The sequence below is a fragment of the Protopterus annectens genome, chromosome 1.part2 (assembly GCF_019279795.1).
Source record: "Protopterus annectens isolate FY-2018-M chromosome 1.part2, PAN1.0, whole genome shotgun sequence".
In the NCBI taxonomy this organism is placed as follows: Eukaryota; Metazoa; Chordata; order Ceratodontiformes; family Protopteridae; genus Protopterus; species Protopterus annectens.
Genome location: NC_056727.1, coordinates 1,113,120,103 through 1,113,140,861, shown reverse-complemented (window position 1 = coordinate 1,113,140,861; position 20,759 = coordinate 1,113,120,103). Strand labels below are relative to the sequence as shown.

The 20,759-nt window shown below is 42.0% G+C and overlaps 1 protein-coding gene across 1 annotated transcript in view; it reads right to left on the bottom strand.

The window, feature by feature from the left end:
* Nucleotides 1-20,759, bottom strand: part of LOC122792250 (interferon alpha-inducible protein 6-like) — a 194,918-nt gene that overhangs the window by 30,880 nt on the left and 143,279 nt on the right. The gene's annotated exons all lie outside the window — the stretch shown is intronic.

Below are 20,759 nucleotides of genomic sequence, written 5' to 3'. Positions count from 1 at the left end.
CACTAGTTGTTAAACTGCTCTGAAATTCCTTTAAGTGTTAATTAGCTTGGGGGGTTTTCTGATAACTTTAAAACCTGTGTTGGTTACATCTCTGGTAATCATTTTAAGTAGAGTTGCTGCTACTGAGATTTGTCTGCATACATCAACTGGACATAAGCTGATTTAAGTATATTTCCTTCATTTTATTGTGGTTGTTATAACTTGGGGACTGATTTCTCAGATCTAGCTCTGTTGAAACTGTCTTGTGTGTGTGTCTGAAGCTCTGCACTAGTTGTTAAACTGCTCTGAAATTCCTTTAAGTGTTAATTAGCTTCGGGCGTTTTCTGATAACTTTAAAACCTGTGTTGGTTACATCTCTGGTAATCATTTTAAGTAGAGTTGCTGCTACTGAGATTTGTCTGCATACATCAACTGGACATAAGCTGATTTAAGTATATTTCCTTCATTTTATTGTGGTTGTTATAACTTGGGGACTGATTTCTCACATCTAGCTCTGTTGAAACTGTCTTGTGTGTGTGTCTGAAGCTCTGCACTAGTTGTTAAACTGCTCTGAAATTCCTTTAAGTGTTAATTAGCTTGGGGGTTTTCTGATAACTTTAAAACCTGTGTTGGTTACATCTCTGGTAATCATTTTAAGTAGAGTTGCTGCTACTGAGATTTGTCTGCATACATCAACTGGACATAAGCTGATTTAAGTATATTTCCTTCATTTTATTGTGGTTGTTATAACTTGGGGACTGATTTCTCAGATCTAGCTCTGTTGAAACTGTCTTGTGTGTGTGTCTGAAGCTCTGCACTAGTTGTTAAACTGCTCTGAAATTCCTTTAAGTGTTAATTAGCTTGGGGGTTTTCTGATAACTTTAAAACCTGTGTTGGTTACATCTCTGGTAATCATTTTAAGTAGAGTTGCTGCTACTGAGATTTGTCTGCATACATCAACTGGACATAAGCTGATTTAAGTATATTTCCTTCATTTTATTGTGGTTGTTATAACTTGGGGACTGATTTCTCAGATCTAGCTCTGTTGAAACTGTCTTGTGTGTGTGTCTGAAGCTCTGCACTAGTTGTTAAACTGCTCTGAAATTCCTTTAAGTGTTAATTAGCTTGGGGGTTTTCTGATAACTTTAAAACCTGTGTTGGTTACATCTCTGGTAATCATTTTAAGTAGAGTTGCTGCTACTGAGATTTGTCTGCATACATCAACTGGACATAAGCTGATTTAAGTATATTTCCTTCATTTTATTGTGGTTGTTATAACTTGGGGACTGATTTCTCAGATCTAGCTCTGTTGAAACTGTCTTGTGTGTGTGTCTGAAGCTCTGCACTAGTTGTTAAACTGCTCTGAAATTCCTTTAAGTGTTAATTAGCTTGGGGGGTTTTCTGATAACTTTAAAACCTGTGTTGGTTACATCTCTGGTAATCATTTTAAGTAGAGTTGCTGCTACTGAGATTTGTCTGCATACATCAACTGGACATAAGCTGATTTAAGTATATTTCCTTCATTTTATTGTGGTTGTTATAACTTGGGGACTGATTTCTCAGATCTAGCTCTGTTGAAACTGTCTTGTGTGTGTGTCTGAAGCTCTGCACTAGTTGTTAAACTGCTCTGAAATTCCTTTAAGTGTTAATTAGCTTGGGGGTTTTCTGATAACTTTAAAACCTGTGTTGGTTACATCTCTGGTAATCATTTTAAGTAGAGTTGCTGCTACTGAGATTTGTCTGCATACATCAACTGGACATAAGCTGATTTAAGTATATTTCCTTCATTTTATTGTGGTTGTTATAACTTGGGGACTGATTTCTCAGATCTAGCTCTGTTGAAACTGTCTTGTGTGTGTGTCTGAAGCTCTGCACTAGTTGTTAAACTGCTCTGAAATTCCTTTAAGTGTTAATTAGCTTGGGGGTTTTCTGATAACTTTAAAACCTGTGTTGGTTACATCTCTGGTAATCATTTTAAGTAGAGTTGCTGCTACTGAGATTTGTCTGCATACATCAACTGGACATAAGCTGATTTAAGTATATTTCCTTCATTTTATTGTGGTTGTTATAACTTGGGGACTGATTTCTCAGATCTAGCTCTGTTGAAACTGTCTTGTGTGTGTGTCTGAAGCTCTGCACTAGTTGTTAAACTGCTCTGAAATTCCTTTAAGTGTTAATTAGCTTGGGGGTTTTCTGATAACTTTAAAACCTGTGTTGGTTACATCTCTGGTAATCATTTTAAGTAGAGTTGCTGCTACTGAGATTTGTCTGCATACATCAACTGGACATAAGCTGATTTAAGTATATTTCCTTCATTTTATTGTGGTTGTTATAACTTGGGGACTGATTTCTCAGATCTAGCTCTGTTGAAACTGTCTTGTGTGTGTGTCTGAAGCTCTGCACTAGTTGTTAAACTGCTCTGAAATTCCTTTAAGTGTTAATTAGCTTGGGGGTTTTCTGATAACTTTAAAACCTGTGTTGGTTACATCTCTGGTAATCATTTTAAGTAGAGTTGCTGCTACTGAGATTTGTCTGCATACATCAACTGGACATAAGCTGATTTAAGTATATTTCCTTCATTTTATTGTGGTTGTTATAACTTGGGGACTGATTTCTCAGATCTAGCTCTGTTGAAACTGTCTTGTGTGTGTGTCTGAAGCTCTGCACTAGTTGTTAAACTGCTCTGAAATTCCTTTAAGTGTTAATTGGCTTTGTGGGGTTTTCTGATAACTTTAAAACCTGTGTTGGTTACATCTCTGGTAATCATTTTAAGTAGAGTTGCTGCTACTGAGATTTGTCTGCATACATCAACTGGACATAAGCTGATTTAAGTATATTTCCTTCATTTTATTGTGGTTGTTATAACTTGGGGACTGATTTCTCAGATCTAGCTCTGTTGAAACTGTCTTGTGTGTGTGTCTGAAGCTCTGCACTAGTTGTTAAACTGCTCTGAAATTCCTTTAAGTGTTAATTAGCTTGGGGGGTTTTCTGATAACTTTAAAACCTGTGTTGGTTACATCTCTGGTAATCATTTTAAGTAGAGTTGCTGCTACTGAGATTTGTCTGCATACATCAACTGGACATAAGCTGATTTAAGTATATTTCCTTCATTTTATTGTGGTTGTTATAACTTGGGGACTGATTTCTCAGATCTAGCTCTGTTGAAACTGTCTTGTGTGTGTGTCTGAAGCTCTGCACTAGTTGTTAAACTGCTCTGAAATTCCTTTAAGTGTTAATTAGCTTGGGGGGTTTTCTGATAACTTTAAAACCTGTGTTGGTTACATCTCTGGTAATCATTTTAAGTAGAGTTGCTGCTACTGAGATTTGTCTGCATACATCAACTGGACATAAGCTGATTTAAGTATATTTCCTTCATTTTATTGTGGTTGTTATAACTTGGGGACTGATTTCTCAGATCTAGCTCTGTTGAAACTGTCTTGTGTGTGTGTCTGAAGCTCTGCACTAGTTGTTAAACTGCTCTGAAATTCCTTTAAGTGTTAATTAGCTTGGGGGTTTTCTGATAACTTTAAAACCTGTGTTGGTTACATCTCTGGTAATCATTTTAAGTAGAGTTGCTGCTACTGAGATTTGTCTGCATACATCAACTGGACATAAGCTGATTTAAGTATATTTCCTTCATTTTATTGTGGTTGTTATAACTTGGGGACTGATTTCTCAGATCTAGCTCTGTTGAAACTGTCTTGTGTGTGTGTCTGAAGCTCTGCACTAGTTGTTAAACTGCTCTGAAATTCCTTTAAGTGTTAATTAGCTTGGGGGTTTTCTGATAACTTTAAAACCTGTGTTGGTTACATCTCTGGTAATCATTTTAAGTAGAGTTGCTGCTACTGAGATTTGTCTGCATACATCAACTGGACATAAGCTGATTTAAGTATATTTCCTTCATTTTATTGTGGTTGTTATAACTTGGGGACTGATTTCTCAGATCTAGCTCTGTTGAAACTGTCTTGTGTGTGTGTCTGAAGCTCTGCACTAGTTGTTAAACTGCTCTGAAATTCCTTTAAGTGTTAATTAGCTTGGGGGGTTTTCTGATAACTTTAAAACCTGTGTTGGTTACATCTCTGGTAATCATTTTAAGTAGAGTTGCTGCTACTGAGATTTGTCTGCATACATCAACTGGACATAAGCTGATTTAAGTATATTTCCTTCATTTTATTGTGGTTGTTATAACTTGGGGACTGATTTCTCAGATCTAGCTCTGTTGAAACTGTCTTGTGTGTGTGTCTGAAGCTCTGCACTAGTTGTTAAACTGCTCTGAAATTCCTTTAAGTGTTAATTAGCTTGGGGGTTTTCTGATAACTTTAAAACCTGTGTTGGTTACATCTCTGGTAATCATTTTAAGTAGAGTTGCTGCTACTGAGATTTGTCTGCATACATCAACTGGACATAAGCTGATTTAAGTATATTTCCTTCATTTTATTGTGGTTGTTATAACTTGGGGACTGATTTCTCAGATCTAGCTCTGTTGAAACTGTCTTGTGTGTGTGTCTGAAGCTCTGCACTAGTTGTTAAACTGCTCTGAAATTCCTTTAAGTGTTAATTAGCTTGGGGGTTTTCTGATAACTTTAAAACCTGTGTTGGTTACATCTCTGGTAATCATTTTAAGTAGAGTTGCTGCTACTGAGATTTGTCTGCATACATCAACTGGACATAAGCTGATTTAAGTATATTTCCTTCATTTTATTGTGGTTGTTATAACTTGGGGACTGATTTCTCAGATCTAGCTCTGTTGAAACTGTCTTGTGTGTGTGTCTGAAGCTCTGCACTAGTTGTTAAACTGCTCTGAAATTCCTTTAAGTGTTAATTAGCTTGGGGGGTTTTCTGATAACTTTAAAACCTGTGTTGGTTACATCTCTGGTAATCATTTTAAGTAGAGTTGCTGCTACTGAGATTTGTCTGCATACATCAACTGGACATAAGCTGATTTAAGTATATTTCCTTCATTTTATTGTGGTTGTTATAACTTGGGGACTGATTTCTCAGATCTAGCTCTGTTGAAACTGTCTTGTGTGTGTGTCTGAAGCTCTGCACTAGTTGTTAAACTGCTCTGAAATTCCTTTAAGTGTTAATTAGCTTGGGGGTTTTCTGATAACTTTAAAACCTGTGTTGGTTACATCTCTGGTAATCATTTTAAGTAGAGTTGCTGCTACTGAGATTTGTCTGCATACATCAACTGGACATAAGCTGATTTAAGTATATTTCCTTCATTTTATTGTGGTTGTTATAACTTGGGGACTGATTTCTCAGATCTAGCTCTGTTGAAACTGTCTTGTGTGTGTGTCTGAAGCTCTGCACTAGTTGTTAAACTGCTCTGAAATTCCTTTAAGTGTTAATTAGCTTGGGGGTTTTCTGATAACTTTAAAACCTGTGTTGGTTACATCTCTGGTAATCATTTTAAGTAGAGTTGCTGCTACTGAGATTTGTCTGCATACATCAACTGGACATAAGCTGATTTAAGTATATTTCCTTCATTTTATTGTGGTTGTTATAACTTGGGGACTGATTTCTCAGATCTAGCTCTGTTGAAACTGTCTTGTGTGTGTGTCTGAAGCTCTGCACTAGTTGTTAAACTGCTCTGAAATTCCTTTAAGTGTTAATTAGCTTGGGGGTTTTCTGATAACTTTAAAACCTGTGTTGGTTACATCTCTGGTAATCATTTTAAGTAGAGTTGCTGCTACTGAGATTTGTCTGCATACATCAACTGGACATAAGCTGATTTAAGTATATTTCCTTCATTTTATTGTGGTTGTTATAACTTGGGGACTGATTTCTCAGATCTAGCTCTGTTGAAACTGTCTTGTGTGTGTGTCTGAAGCTCTGCACTAGTTGTTAAACTGCTCTGAAATTCCTTTAAGTGTTAATTAGCTTGGGGGGTTTTCTGATAACTTTAAAACCTGTGTTGGTTACATCTCTGGTAATCATTTTAAGTAGAGTTGCTGCTACTGAGATTTGTCTGCATACATCAACTGGACATAAGCTGATTTAAGTATATTTCCTTCATTTTATTGTGGTTGTTATAACTTGGGGACTGATTTCTCAGATCTAGCTCTGTTGAAACTGTCTTGTGTGTGTGTCTGAAGCTCTGCACTAGTTGTTAAACTGCTCTGAAATTCCTTTAAGTGTTAATTAGCTTGGGGGTTTTCTGATAACTTTAAAACCTGTGTTGGTTACATCTCTGGTAATCATTTTAAGTAGAGTTGCTGCTACTGAGATTTGTCTGCATACATCAACTGGACATAAGCTGATTTAAGTATATTTCCTTCATTTTATTGTGGTTGTTATAACTTGGGGACTGATTTCTCAGATCTAGCTCTGTTGAAACTGTCTTGTGTGTGTGTCTGAAGCTCTGCACTAGTTGTTAAACTGCTCTGAAATTCCTTTAAGTGTTAATTAGCTTGGGGGGTTTTCTGATAACTTTAAAACCTGTGTTGGTTACATCTCTGGTAATCATTTTAAGTAGAGTTGCTGCTACTGAGATTTGTCTGCATACATCAACTGGACATAAGCTGATTTAAGTATATTTCCTTCATTTTATTGTGGTTGTTATAACTTGGGGACTGATTTCTCAGATCTAGCTCTGTTGAAACTGTCTTGTGTGTGTGTCTGAAGCTCTGCACTAGTTGTTAAACTGCTCTGAAATTCCTTTAAGTGTTAATTAGCTTGGGGGTTTTCTGATAACTTTAAAACCTGTGTTGGTTACATCTCTGGTAATCATTTTAAGTAGAGTTGCTGCTACTGAGATTTGTCTGCATACATCAACTGGACATAAGCTGATTTAAGTATATTTCCTTCATTTTATTGTGGTTGTTATAACTTGGGGACTGATTTCTCAGATCTAGCTCTGTTGAAACTGTCTTCCCCACCCCCCCTCCCTGTTCTTGGATGTAGTTTAAATTTGGTGGCTTTTGCAGTGCCCGCCCCACTGTAGATTTGATCTAGGACACTCCCCAGTCCCTTCTCTTTACCGCATTCTCTCTAATAAACCCTTTCTGCACTTGCTTTTAGTCCTTTTAATTTAATTACATTTTTTCATACTGTGTGTGGACTAATATTGCTACATACTCAAGTGTGCCAGCTTGCACTGCATGTGAATTGTTTTTATAGCATTTACTGTCTGTTTTTTCCTTGTCGCTGTAAAAAAAAAAAAAAAAAAAATTCTCTTGTTTTCCTGCCTTACTGAACTAGAGTAGTCCAGTTTCAGAGTTGCTGATCCCTGGGCTTTGTTTTTAGTTCCTGTTACTGATCCATTGCCTTATTAGGAAGGAGGGAAGTTTCTTTGCTTACCAGTGGGAGTGGGAAGCACTGAGCGGCCTTTTTGTCCGATTTGGTGAAGTTTCAGCCAGAAACTAGTAGTCCATTGGTCGTTTTGGGCCAGTTCCTAGCTCCTTTCAGCTCCCTGCTATAAAACACGCTAAACACGCGTTTTCCAGCTTGTACCAACTCAGCACAGATCCTCGTGGTGGCCTGCAGAGTGATCCAAGCAGCAGAGAGCTAAAAGAGTGACTTTCTACCAGATATAAGTATTTTGTGGCTTTCCCACTGTTATTAAGCTAGCGACTGCATTTTGCCTGTTTTACTGCTACTTTAAGTGATTTCTGCATTTTACACTGTTTATTGCACTTTAAGTTACTAATTGTTGCAAATTGTTTCTGTAGGCTACACACTAAAGTCGCTAGCCGATTTACAGCATTTATAGCATTTACTGTCTGTTTTTTTCCTTGTCTCTGTAATAAAACAAAAAATCTCTTGTTTTCCGCCTTACTGAACTAGAGTAGTCCAGTTTCAGAGTTGCTGATCCCTGGGCTTTGTTTTTAGTTCCTGTTACTGATCCATTGCCTTATTAGGGAGGAGGGAAGTTTCTTTGCTTACCAGTGGGAGTGGGAAGCACTGAGCAGCCTTTCTGTCCGATTTGGTGAAGCTTCAGCCGGAAACTAGTAGTCCATTGGTCGCTTTGGGCCAATTCTAGCTCCTTTCAGCCCCTGCTATAAAACACGCTAAACACGCGTTTTTCCAGCTTGTACCAACTCAGCACAGATCCTCGTGGTGGCCTGCAGAGTGATCCAAGCAGCAGAGAGCTAAAAGAGTGACTTTCTACCAGATATAAGTATTTTTGTGGCTTTCCCACTGTTATTAAGCTAGCGACTGCATTTCGCCTGTTTTACTGCTACTTTAAGTGATTTCTGCATTTTACACTGTTTATTGCACTTTAAGTTACTAATTGTTGCAAATTGTTTCTGTAGGCTACACACTAAAGTGCGCTAACCGATTTACAGCATTTATAGCATTTACTGTCTGTTTTTTTTCCTTGTCTCTGTAATAAAACAAAAAATCTCTTGTTTTCCCGCCTTACTGAACTAGAGTAGTCCAGTTTCAGAGTTGCTGATCCCTGGGCTTTGTTTTTAGTTCCTGTTACTGATCCATTGCCTTATTAGGGAGGAGGGAAGTTTCTTTGCTTACCAGTGGGAGTGGGAAGCACTGAGCAGCCTTTCTGTCCGATTTGGTGAAGTTTCAGCCGGAAACTAGTAGTCCATTGGTCGTTTGGGCCAATTCCTAGCTCCTTTCAGCCCCTGCTATAAAACACGCTAAACACGCGTTTTCCAGCTTGTACCAACTCAGCACAGATCCTCGTGGTGGCCTGCAGAGTGATCCAAGCAGCAGAGAGCTAAAAGAGTGACTTTCTACCAGATATAAGTATTTTTGTGGCTTTCCCACTGTTATTAAGCTAGCGACTGCATTTCGCCTGTTTTACTGCTACTTTAAGTGATTTCTGCATTTTACACTTTTTATTGCACTTTAAGTTACTAATTGTTGCAAATTGTTTCTGTAGGCTACACACTAAAGTGCGCTAGCCGATTTACAGCATTTATAGCATTTACTGTCTGTTTTTTTCCTTGTCTCTGTAATAAAACAAAAAATCTCTTGTTTTCCCGCCTTACTGAACTAGAGTAGTCCAGTTTCAGAGTTGCTGATCCCTGGGCTTTGTTTTTAGTTCCTGTTACTGATCCATTGCCTTATTAGGGAGGAGGAAGTTTCTTTGCTTACCAGTGGGAGTGGGAAGCACTGAGCAGCCTTTCTGTCCGATTTGGTGAAGTTTCAGCCAGAAACTAGTAGTCCATTGGTCGTTTTGGGCCAATTCCTAGCTCCTTTCAGCCCCTGCTATAAAACACGCTAAACACGCGTTTTTCCAGCTTGTACCAACTCAGCACAGATCCTCGTGGTGGCCTGCAGAGTGATCCAAGCAGCAGAGAGCTAAAAGAGTGACTTTCTACCAGATATAAGTATTTTTGTGGCTTTCCCACTGTTATTTAAGCTAGCGACTGCATTTCGCCTGTTTTACTGCTACTTTAAGTGATTTCTGCATTTTACACTGTTTATTGCACTTTAAGTTACTAATTGTTGCAAATTGTTTCTGTAGGCTACACACTAAAGTGCGCTAGCCGATTTACAGCATTTATAGCATTTACTGTCTGTTTTTTCCTTGTCTCTGTAATAAAACAAAAAAAAATCTCTTGTTTTCCTGCCTTACTGAACTAGAGTAGTCCAGTTTCAGAGTTGCTGATCCCTGGGCTTTGTTTTTAGTTCCTGTTACTGATTCATTGCCTTATTAGGGAGGAGGGAAGTTTCTTTGCTTACCAGTGGGAGTGGGAAGCACTGAGCAGCCTTTCTGTCCGATTTGGTGAAGTTTCAGCCAGAAACTAGTAGTCCATTGGTTGTTTTGGGCCAATTCCTAGCTCCTTTCAGCCCCTGCTATAAAACACGCTAAACACGTTTTCCAGCTTGTACCAACTCAGCACAGATCCTCGTGGTGGCCTGCAGAGTGATCCAAGCAGCAGAGAGCAAAATGAGTGACTTTCTACCAGATATAAGAACTTTTAGTGGCTTTCCCACTGTTATTTAAGCTAGCAACTGCATTTCGCCTGTTTTATTGCTACTTTAAGTGATTTCTGCATTTTACACTGTTTATTGCACTTTAAGTTACTAATTGTTGCAAATTGTTTCTGTAGGCTACACACTAAAGTGCGCTAGCCGATTTACAGCAATTACTGTCTGTTTTTTCCTTGTCTCTGTAATAAAACAAAAAATCTCTTGTTTCCCGCCTTACTGAACTAGAGTAGTCCAGTTTCAGAGTTGCTGATCCCTGGGCTTTGTTTTTAGTTCCTGTTACTGATCCATTGCCTTATTAGGAAGGAGGAAGTTTCTTTGCTTACCAGTGGGAGTGGGAAGCACTGAGCGGCCTTTTGTCTGATTTGGTGAAGTTTCAGCCAGAAACTAGTAGTCCATTGGTCGTTTGGGCCAATTCCTAGCTCCCTTCAGCCCCTGCTATAAAACACGCTAAACGCAGCGTAAGCGATTTAGCTGAGTTACCACTGTTGCACACAAGAGCAGCGGCGGTTAAACAAGGTTAAACTATTTGGGCCATCTAAATTCCACTCTTCCAATTTTCCCTTAAAACTACCTTCCTCGAGCTGTACTGCTGATCTAACCAGCATATCCTATAACTGAAAAGTTCATCTCTACTTGATTCCCAAGTAGACTATTCTCTATCTGTAAAGCCTAGCACTTACTCCTACAGTACTTGCACCTTGATAAAGCACTCTTATTATAGATAGTACCCCACCAGCCTAAAACCCACTTCCCCCGGAGTCCTTTGAAAGTCTCTTTATCTACTACTTCTAGTATGTCGAGGGATCAGTTGCTAGTGTCCTCTCCAGCTCAACTGGTGAACCTGGGAATATTGAGGCAATGTTACAACTGCCTCATGTACACAGACAATCCTCTCCTTCTCCCACAAAACACAAATACATGCAAGAGATGCAACTATACGGCCAAACTGGAGGCTGAGCTCTCTCAACATAGGACTGGCAAGACCAGACAGGAGGAGAAGGTAACCACACACAATACATACCCAGTCACACATGGTACCATCACAACTTCAAATCATACACATACTCACACAAAGACATACTCGGAGGCTCTGATCAAAAATTTACCAAAACAGCAGAGGCCACCAAAGCAGACACCCAAACAACTACCACCTCACGACCCAACACATGCAACACATAGACCACACAGTCAGAGTGTCAAACAGTCACAGCCCTTAAGGCCAAACAAAATGCCAGACACACTTGTCATTGGTGATTCCATAGTCAGACACACTGGCGTCCGCTCACCAGACTGAGTAAAGAGAAGGTCACAGTAAGCTGCCTGTCAGGCGCTAGAATCCGCCACATAACGCAAGCACTCAGGTCTCTCAACAGCAGGTACAAGTACGACTCAGTCATTGTCCACGCTGGTGTCAACGATCTGAGACGTACCTCCTTGGACTACATGAAAAGGGACATCGAGGAGCTCTCTGATTATGTAGCCCAGGCAGGTATGACCCTGACCTTGAGCAGTATCCTACCTTCACCTAGAATGATGCCACAATACAGTGATAAGATGATCAGCTTTAATAATTGGCTTAAATTCTGGTGTCATTCAAAGGGATCCAATGTCTGTCTGCCTGGGATGACATGCTGGACAAGCCACGCTGCTTCAAGGGACGGCTTGCACCTGTCACCCTGGGCTTCGGATATTGGCAAAGGCTCTTGCCACCCCATAGTGCCTTTTTAGGCAAGGCTCAAATTCTAAACCTACCACCCTAGAACACCAAAAGGAAAAAAACTAAGGGTAATGCTGCTCAATGCCAGAAGTCTCAATCTCAAGATGCACGCACTCGAGGCCCTTCTCAATATGGAGAACATCGATGTCTGTGCTGTGACAGAAACCTGGTTCAAGGCTCCTGAGAGCACCCCAGCACTAACAGGTTTCACCTCATATCATGCGTTCCGCCCCAAAATCCGGACAATACCAAGAAAGGAGGAGTGTCCATATTCATAAAGGACACCCACACCTCAAGGTTGGTGGCAACGCATGATGCATCGGAGACCATCCAGGTGCAATTAACCATAGGCAAGACTGCTCTGCAATTTGTAGCATGTTACAGGCCACCCTCTCAAACTCAGGAACCTCACATGGCCTTCCTGAAAACATTGGAGGGGATAAATGTATCTCCAAACACCATCATACTAGGTGACTTTAACTACCCTAATATAGACTGGGAACACTACTCAAGCCCGAACACTCTAACCCAAAGATTCCTGGAGTTCATAAACTCAAATGCCATGGAACAACTAGTCACCATCCCCACAAGAGGAGAAAACATACTTGATCTCATCATCACGAACATGGGATCAAAATGTTCAACACCGAAGTATACCCCTCACTGGTGAGATCAGATCATAAACTAATCTCGCTGGAGGTCCTCATCCCGCCCCACCTGAAACAAAAAGACCACAGTGAAAAACTTCTCAAAAGCCGATTTCACACTTCTAAAAACTAGTGTGGTCTCCTTTAAGGCCCCTGAGCCAGTGGTAAACATTACTCAAACCGCTGAATCACTTACAAATGCCTTCTACCAGCACCTACAGGACTGCATGGATCAGGCAATCCCAAACAAAACTAAGACTCTCTGTACCAAAGGCAAGCGTCCAGTCTGGTGGACCCCAGCCATAAACAAGCTCTACAACAAAAGGAGGAAGCTACTACAAGATAGAGCAAAATCCTTGAAAGGTAAGACACCTTTGATCATTATAAGTAAAAACTAAGAGCTCTCATAAAATCATCCAAGGCAAATTTTGAGAGAAAAATCGCCAAGGACTCTAAAGAGAATCATAAGACCTTCTTTAGCTATGTTAGAAACCTAGGAGGAAACTCCCAGATATGCTCAGAATTAGTTCAAAATGATGTGAAAATTACTGAACCTACACACATTGCCAACATACTGGCTGACAGGTTCAGTGCAAACTTCTCCCCTCCCCCAAAGGAGAGATATCTATTCCAGAGGATTGTAGCCCCCAAACATCTCCAACGCCCAGGTGAGAACTGCCCCCACTAAGGCAAAAACACAGCAACCATGGGACCGGATGGTGTCCCCGGCTGTGTGCTTCATGAACTCAATGAGGAATTAAACCCACAGTTAGGACAGCTGTTTAATCTTAGCCTCACCTCAGGATACGTACCCAAGGAGTGGCGCCGGCGACTGTGGTCCCACTTCATAAGGGCGGTGCCTCCACAGACCCTGGAAATTACCGCCCCATTAGCTTGACAAGCCTTATCTGCAAAGCCATGGAGAGGATCATAATGGAACTCATAAATAAAGACATAGGGAACTTGCAGACTTTGGATCCAACTCAGTTTGGCTTTGTCAAAGGCAGATCCTGCCTCTTAAACTTGGTTGACTTTTTCGAGACAGTCACCAAGGCCATTGATGAGGGAAAGGCAGTCCATACAGCCTACCTCGACCTGGCAAAGGCCTTCGACACAATACCCCACTCAGGTATCATCGAAAAACTCATCAGCTTGAATGTAAACCCATACATCACAAGATGGGTTGCAAACTGGCTAAGTGACAGAACCCACAGGGTCAGAGTTGCTGGAGCCATGTCAGACTCAAAGCCTGTCACAAGTGGTGTCCCACAGGGCTCAGTCCTGGGTCCACTCTTGTTCGGCATCTACTTTTCTGAAGTACAAGCAAACACAGGAGGGTTATGGCTGACAAAGTTTGCAGATGACTGCAAACTGGGCGCCATAGTCGAAAACACATCTGACACAGATATCCTCCAGAAGGGCCTCACAGAAATGGATAACTGGTGCCAGAGCCATGGCCTGAAGTTAAACGCCAAAAAATGCATAGTCATACCCTTTGGGAAATACAAGGCTACCCCTAGCTACCATATAGGTGGCAATCCACTGAGCACAGAAAAAGTCATCAGAGATCTGGGGACCCAGGTTGACAGTAGCCTTCGTTTGACACTCATGTTGCTAAAGTAGTTAGGAAAACCTTCTATATCACCCACCTGATCATGAAGGGATTCACATCTAGATCAAGGGAGGTCATCGTCCACCTGTACTCATCACTTATTAGACCTATGATTGAGTACAATGCCCGTTCGAATGTATCTGACCAGACACCTGCTGCAGCTTGAAAGGCCCCAAAAGTTCCTCACCAAAAGGATAAAGGGTCTCAAAAATATGTCTTATGCTGCCCGACTGAAAGAACTCCAGCTCTATTCAGTCTCATACTGCTTGCTCAGAGGTGACCTGTGCCTGACATATAAGGCCATGTCAAACCCAGATTTGATGAATATGCTTCACCTCAAAAATCTAGATCCCTCAGAACCACAAGGGCGGAGACTTAAACCTTGACACGGTTATAAATAGAACGTGCTGGAGGGACAGATTCATCACCCAGAGACTCCCTATGCTGTGGAACAAAATCCCGGTACATGTGAGGCAGAGCACCTCTCTGGTCTTGTTCAAGAGGAATCTTGACCAATGGATGGGAGATTGCAGATATACCCCAGGGATTACTTCAGCGTCACTGCTTGACAGAGGCACAGCAAAATGATAGGCATAGTTTTTATTCAAACTAAAGGGGTGGCGAAAGCCACATAACTATGGGCTAGGCTTATAAATGCCCTTGGGCAGATAGCCTAGTATGAACCTATGAACCTATGAACCTATGAACAACCATTCTTTATGAGGGAACATAATGTGCTTGTTTAATAGAAACATTAACAGACTGTTTGTCTTTCTACTGTCTCTGTAGTAAGGATAAAACTCAAATAAACCCTTTCTTTCACTCAGGGTGAGGACTGTGTTGAACAACCATGGCTGCTATAAATAATTTGGCACCTTCTTTTAGGTTCTGAACTTTAGAAACATTTGGAGTACATTGCAGAATCAGAAAGAGATATGTCAGGAAATGATGGAAACACCCGGCCCCACCACCTGCAAAGTCCGCATTTCAAAAGTTATATGCAATAAACTGTAAGGAAACTATTGCAATCCTATCCAGGAAAAAGGGTGAAATTATCGATAACAGAAAGTTTAATTTTTCCCTGTAGAACTGAAGAAAAATCCAGTTCATTTAACCAATATCATCCGCCTTTATGGCTGTCAAAGTTTTGGCAGGTTTGGTTCCTGAAAAAAGTACAGTTGTGTACACTTACCATAAATGTAGATGTTCGAGTGTATTTACTATTGCAGTCATCACATTTGGGTTATCAGCTTGCAGGTAGCCCTCAAGTCTTGGGTCCTGTGTCAGTTGCTGTCTCATCTTCCATGACGTCAGGTAGTCAGGGGTATAAAGCATGCAGCCGACGCCATTACATCAGTTTTTCTTGCCCCAGATGTGAGGTGCCTCCATAATGGGAAGCAATTATATACAAAGTTACACCTCCAACCAAAAGCAAATACACCAGAAAGCTTTGAACATAGTAAACAAGAATAGAGGTATAGTCAATAGAAGTCAAGGGGCTGGAGGGAGGGTAACCAGGACTGCATCAGTGAATACACTCAAACATCTACATTTATGTAAGTGTACACAACTGTTCTATGTTCTTTGTGTTTCACTGTTGCAGTCATCACATTTGGGTAGATTCCCAAAGCTAAGGAAGGGAGGAGGCAATTAGATAGCATTAGGACCAGCTATAAGGCCCTGCAAGACTGCAGTGGCAAAGCCAGCTCTGGATTTAGAAAAAATTGGCAAGTGGTAACACTTGGTGAAGGTATGTACAGAACTCCAGGTAGCAGCTTTTAGGATGTCACTGGTAGGGACACCTCTGAGAAAGGCTGTAGAGGTAGATGCAGCCCTGATGGAATGAGGTCTTATCCCCTTGTGGGGTAAGTTTTCCATGGTGCTTATAGCAGAAATGAATGCAATGGCCTATCCACTTAGAAATGGTTTGCTTTGAAATGGCCTTCCCCTCTACCCCTGCAGCAAATGCAACCAGCAGCTTTTCAGATTTCCTAAGAGGCTTAGTCCTGTCCAAGTAAAATCTAAGTTGTCTGTGCACGTCCAAGGAGTTCAGTATTCATTCCCCTTTGTTCTGTGGATTAGAAAAGAAGGTTTGCAAATGAATGGACTGATTAAGGGCCACATTGGATACCAACTTGGGCATAAAGGAAGGATTGGTCCTGAGGGACACCCTGTCCGCATGAAAGATGATGAAAGGCTCAACTGCCATGAGGGCCTGTAATTCAGACACCCTTCTTGCTGAAGTGATGGCTAGTAGGAAGGCTGTTTTCCAAGAACGGAATTTCAACTCTGCATTTGCAGGTGGCTCAAAGGGAGGTAGAGTGAGCTTTTCCAATATAAAGTTAAGGTCCCAAGCTGGACTAGGGGCTCTCCTGGGTGGTCTTAAGTTTTTGGCCCCTCTGAGGAATTGCTTCAGCAGTGGATGAGAGAAGAGGGGTGGCTCTGTATTATAATATGCTGAAATGGCCGAGGCATGAATTTTGATGGAAGAAAAGGAAAGGCCCTTGTGAAGCATCTCAGTTAAGTATTGAAAAATGTGCGGTAAAGTGGGCACTGTTGTGCCCATCCCGAGTTTGGCTCCAGGAACAGAATCTTTTCCATTTTTCAGCATAGGATTTTCTAGTACTAGGCCTGCTTGCCTCCAGAATGACATCCATTACTTGCTTACTGAGGGATGGTAACAGAGAGATCAGGTAATTAGCCAGGCTGCAAGGTTCAGGGTTTGAAGCTGTGGGTGCAGAATCTGGCCCTCCTACTGGGACAACAGGGCAGGGGTCTGAGACAGGTGCCATGGTGCCAGCAGTGACACACTGCGCAAGAGGGGGTACCAGTGTTGGCGTGGCCAGTCTGGTGCAATCAGTATTGTCCTTGGTTTGTCCTGTTTGATCTTTAGTAGCACTTTGGAGAGGAGAGGCAGAGGGGAAAGGCATAAACTGAGAGGCTTTCCCAGGTGAAGGACAGGGCATCCACTTTCCAAGCTTGTCTGTGGGGAGTCCTTGTGCAGAATTTGTCTAACTGGTAGTTCTGACGGGAGGCAAACAGGTCTATCTCAGGGGAGGCAAACAGGTCTATCTCTGGGCTCCCACATTTATTTCTCAAAATGTTGACTATCTTTGTTTCCAGTTTCCACTAGTGTGGGTCCATGGGATTTCTGCTAAGATCATCTGCCAGTGTATTTAGCTTGCCTGGCAGGAATTGAGCTTGTAGGTGCACTTGGTGGCTCAAGGCTGTGTTCCACAGAGCCATGGCTAGTCTGCAGAGAGGGTATGAGTGGGTTCCCCCCCCCTGCTTGTTTTTGTACCACATAACAGTGGTGTTGTCCGTCTTTACCAATAATTGTCCTGGAAGAATGTGGTTCTTGAAGGCTGTCAGAGCATTCTGTACAGCTAACATTTCTTTTTGATTGATATGCAGGTGCATTTGACTCGGGTTCCATTTGCCCTGAATGTACTGCCCTGCCAAGTGGGCCCCCCTATGCACAGTCTGATGCATCTGTTGTTAGGGTTTGGGCGGCAGAGGGTAGAGTGAATGGCAGTCCCTTGTTGTGGTGGCAGGCCTCTGCCCACCAAAGGAACTCTGTCTTTAGACAAAGGATGATAGGAATCATTGATTCTAGGTCTTGAGAATGTTGATACCATTGTAGTTTCCTCATATGCAGTCTTGCATATGGAATTAGTAGGATGTAAGAGACCATGAACCCCAGGGCTTACAGTATTTTCCTTGCAGATAGCTGGGTCTTTGTGGCCAGTAGTTTGAAGTAGGCTGTCAAATAAACTTGTTTCTCTGGCGTGAGGTAGGCCATCTGGGAAGTTGTATTCAAGCTTGCTCCCAGGAATACAATTTGGTGGCAGGGTACTAGATGTGATTTCTTTTCATTTATGGTGTACCCCAGAGAAGTTAGTAATTTCTTTACAAACGCCAGATAATTTAATAGTATGTCCTGCCTTTCTGCCTGAATTAGACAATCATCCAGGTATGGGTATATTTGAATATTTCTCTGCCTGCAAAATGCAATGACTGGAGCAAGGCACTTTGTGAATACCCTGGGTGCAGTAGATAAGCCAAAGGGCAGTGCAGAGAACTGATAGTGCATGGAGCCTGCTCTGAAGCATAGGTATCTTGTGCAAGATTCCCTGATTGGGATGTGCAGGTAGGCTTCCTTTAAATCCAGTGTTGCCAACCAGGCATTTTTGCCTAGCATGGGAAGCAGCTGATGACGAGTTAGCATTTTGAATTTTGGGATTACCAAAAAGGTGTTTAGGATAGACAGGTCCAGGATAGGACGCCAGGAATTGTCTTTTCTGGAAACCAGGAAAAGTCTTAAGTAAAAACCTTGCCCCCATTCTTCTTCTGGGACAGGATGAATAGCCTTGATGCTTAGAAGAGAGAAAACCTGCTTTTGAGCCTCTGCCCACTGATTTGGGGGTAGGTCTGGCCAACCGCTTGGGGTTGGTAAGGAGTGGAAGTGGAATCTGTAAAACCCATTTGCCTTGGGTAATGAGCTCCCAGTTTTTTGCAGGCAGGGCAACCTTTCCCCCTAAAGGGACAGTCAGTTGAGCAGGGCTTGGAAGGTTTAAAGTTAAGTCAGTGTGACAGTTTACCATAGAGGGGTGTCTTACTACTTCCAGCTTTGGAAGTGGGAGGCCCCCACTGCTTAGGCCTGTGAGTACCTTGAGACTGAAGCCTGGATGGTCTGCTGGTTCTGGGTTTGGACTGAGAAGGCCTGGAAGAGGCAGGAAAGGACCAATTCTTAGAAGGCCAGTGCCTACTAAATCTGGGAGGCTGTACTTGCAGGAAATCTTTAACAGTTTGCATAGATTTAGCTTTTTCCTCCATCTTTTTAAGTACTTCTTCTGCTTGGTTGCCAAACAGGTGGTCTTGGTTTAAGGGAGCATCCAGTAATTTAGCTTTAACATGATCTGGCAAAGTTTGCTCCTTAAGCCAAGCATGCCTTCTAAGTACAGACCCAGTGACAGCAGCCCTGCAAGATGCCTCTAATGAATCAATACCACACTGCAAAGTATGTTTTCCAACTTGTTCAGCAGAATGCATTGAATCCTGTAATTCTTTATTTTCAGCACAGTCAGGAATCATCATTTTCTGTTTAAGCAATCCAATAATATGCTGCTGATACTTTAACATATGAAACTGGCAGTTTAAGGCCCTAATGGCCAAAGCTGCAGAAGTATAAACCTTCTTACCCCATCTGTCCAGTGCCCTGGAATCTCTACCAGAGGAGGTAGGGTTTTTGGCAGTAGCAGCCTTAATGCCTTTGGGTGCCTGTGAAATGGTCTCAGAATCTGCAGTAGGATTCTTAAAGAGGGACTTGTGAGAGTCAGGTAGTCTGTAATACCTGTCAGGTTTTCTGGGAGCTGGGGGTAAAGTGTCAGGGGCCAGGCTAGATTCCAAGAAGGCATCATCTACAATGCCCAGTACAGGAGGGATAGCTAAAGGCCTGTGTTGAGGTAGGAGTAAGAATTTCCTAAGCCTCTTTTTGGAGTCAGAGTAATCCTGGCTTTCCCAGCAGACATGCTCCCTAAGAGTATGCAAAGATTCACCAAAAGAGAAATCCTCTGGAGGGTAAGCAGAGGGAATGGAGTCAACTGCATCAGAATCCTCATAGGTAGATAAGGGCAACTCTTGGTCATCAGAAAAAACAGAAATTTCAGAAACCTGATCAGAAGAATCAGAAGGAAAATCAGTTCTAGGTCTCTTAGAAGGAAAAGGGTGGCTTCCCCTGATTAGAGTAATAAGGTCTTCAGCCATTCTTATAATTTGTTTTTTAGGCATAGGGGCCTGACCATGCAGTCTGGGCGTCGGTTTTCTAGTCGTGGATCAAGATTTAGGCCTTGAAGAAGTAGATGGCGTCAGTTTCATATGCAAGTCAGTAATAAAGCCTGAATACACCCTCAGAAGCCGGTGCCTGCACAGCGGCACCGGACCCATCCAAGGTAGAGACATCCGCAGGTTCCACAGTGGAAGAAGCATCTTGCGGCATACTGGACTCTGAATGGGTCTCAGTAGAGGCCTGCGAATCTGAAGTAGTGGGTATCAGGGGCTGCAAAAGCGCCTCACTGAGTACCGGCTAACTGGCGACTAGCTTAATGGAAGCGTTGTTGGCAGCTTTGGACCTATGCGGCCTGTCTCTGTCTTTATCTTTGCGTTTTTTCAGAATGTCGGTAGTCGGGTGGCTTACCGAAGCCATTTCTGGAGAATTGAACCGAATACCAAAATATTTAGATGTGAAAATGAACCGACAATGAATAGTTCGAGGTTTGAATAAGGCACAAAACTGACAGCGAGGGGTGTCATGGTCTGGGCCTAAGAAAATGCAGGACGAATGAAAATCTTTATGAAGTATTTGCTTTCCACAAGAAATACAATTGTTAACTTTTACTGACATTGGTTTAGAGCAAGAAAAAGTCTCCCCAACAGGGTACTTAGCTTTGTTAAAGACTTCGGATCTGAAACACGAAAACGAATATTTCAGGAGTCGGCCGATCGGCACTTGCGAACTGCTTCTGCTTCGGGCACCGCATGGCAAGAAAGACTGATGTAATGGCATCGGCTGCATGCTTTATACCCCTGACTACCTGAAGTCATGGACGATGAGACAGCAACCGACACAGGAACAAGACTTTGATGATCAGGCCGACTGAGGGCTACCTGCAAGCAGATAACCCAAATGTGATGACTGCAACTGTGAAACACGAAGAACATCAACCAGTTTACAAAGGGCCCTCAGACACAGATATACAGCTGAATGGAAGGTTAGGTAAAATTCTGAATGCAGACTTATTTTCAGCTTGTTGTACATAAACCAATGCATGTAACCCAAAGACGGTGGAATCCCCCCCAAACAGAATACACACACACAAACACACACACAAACACACACACA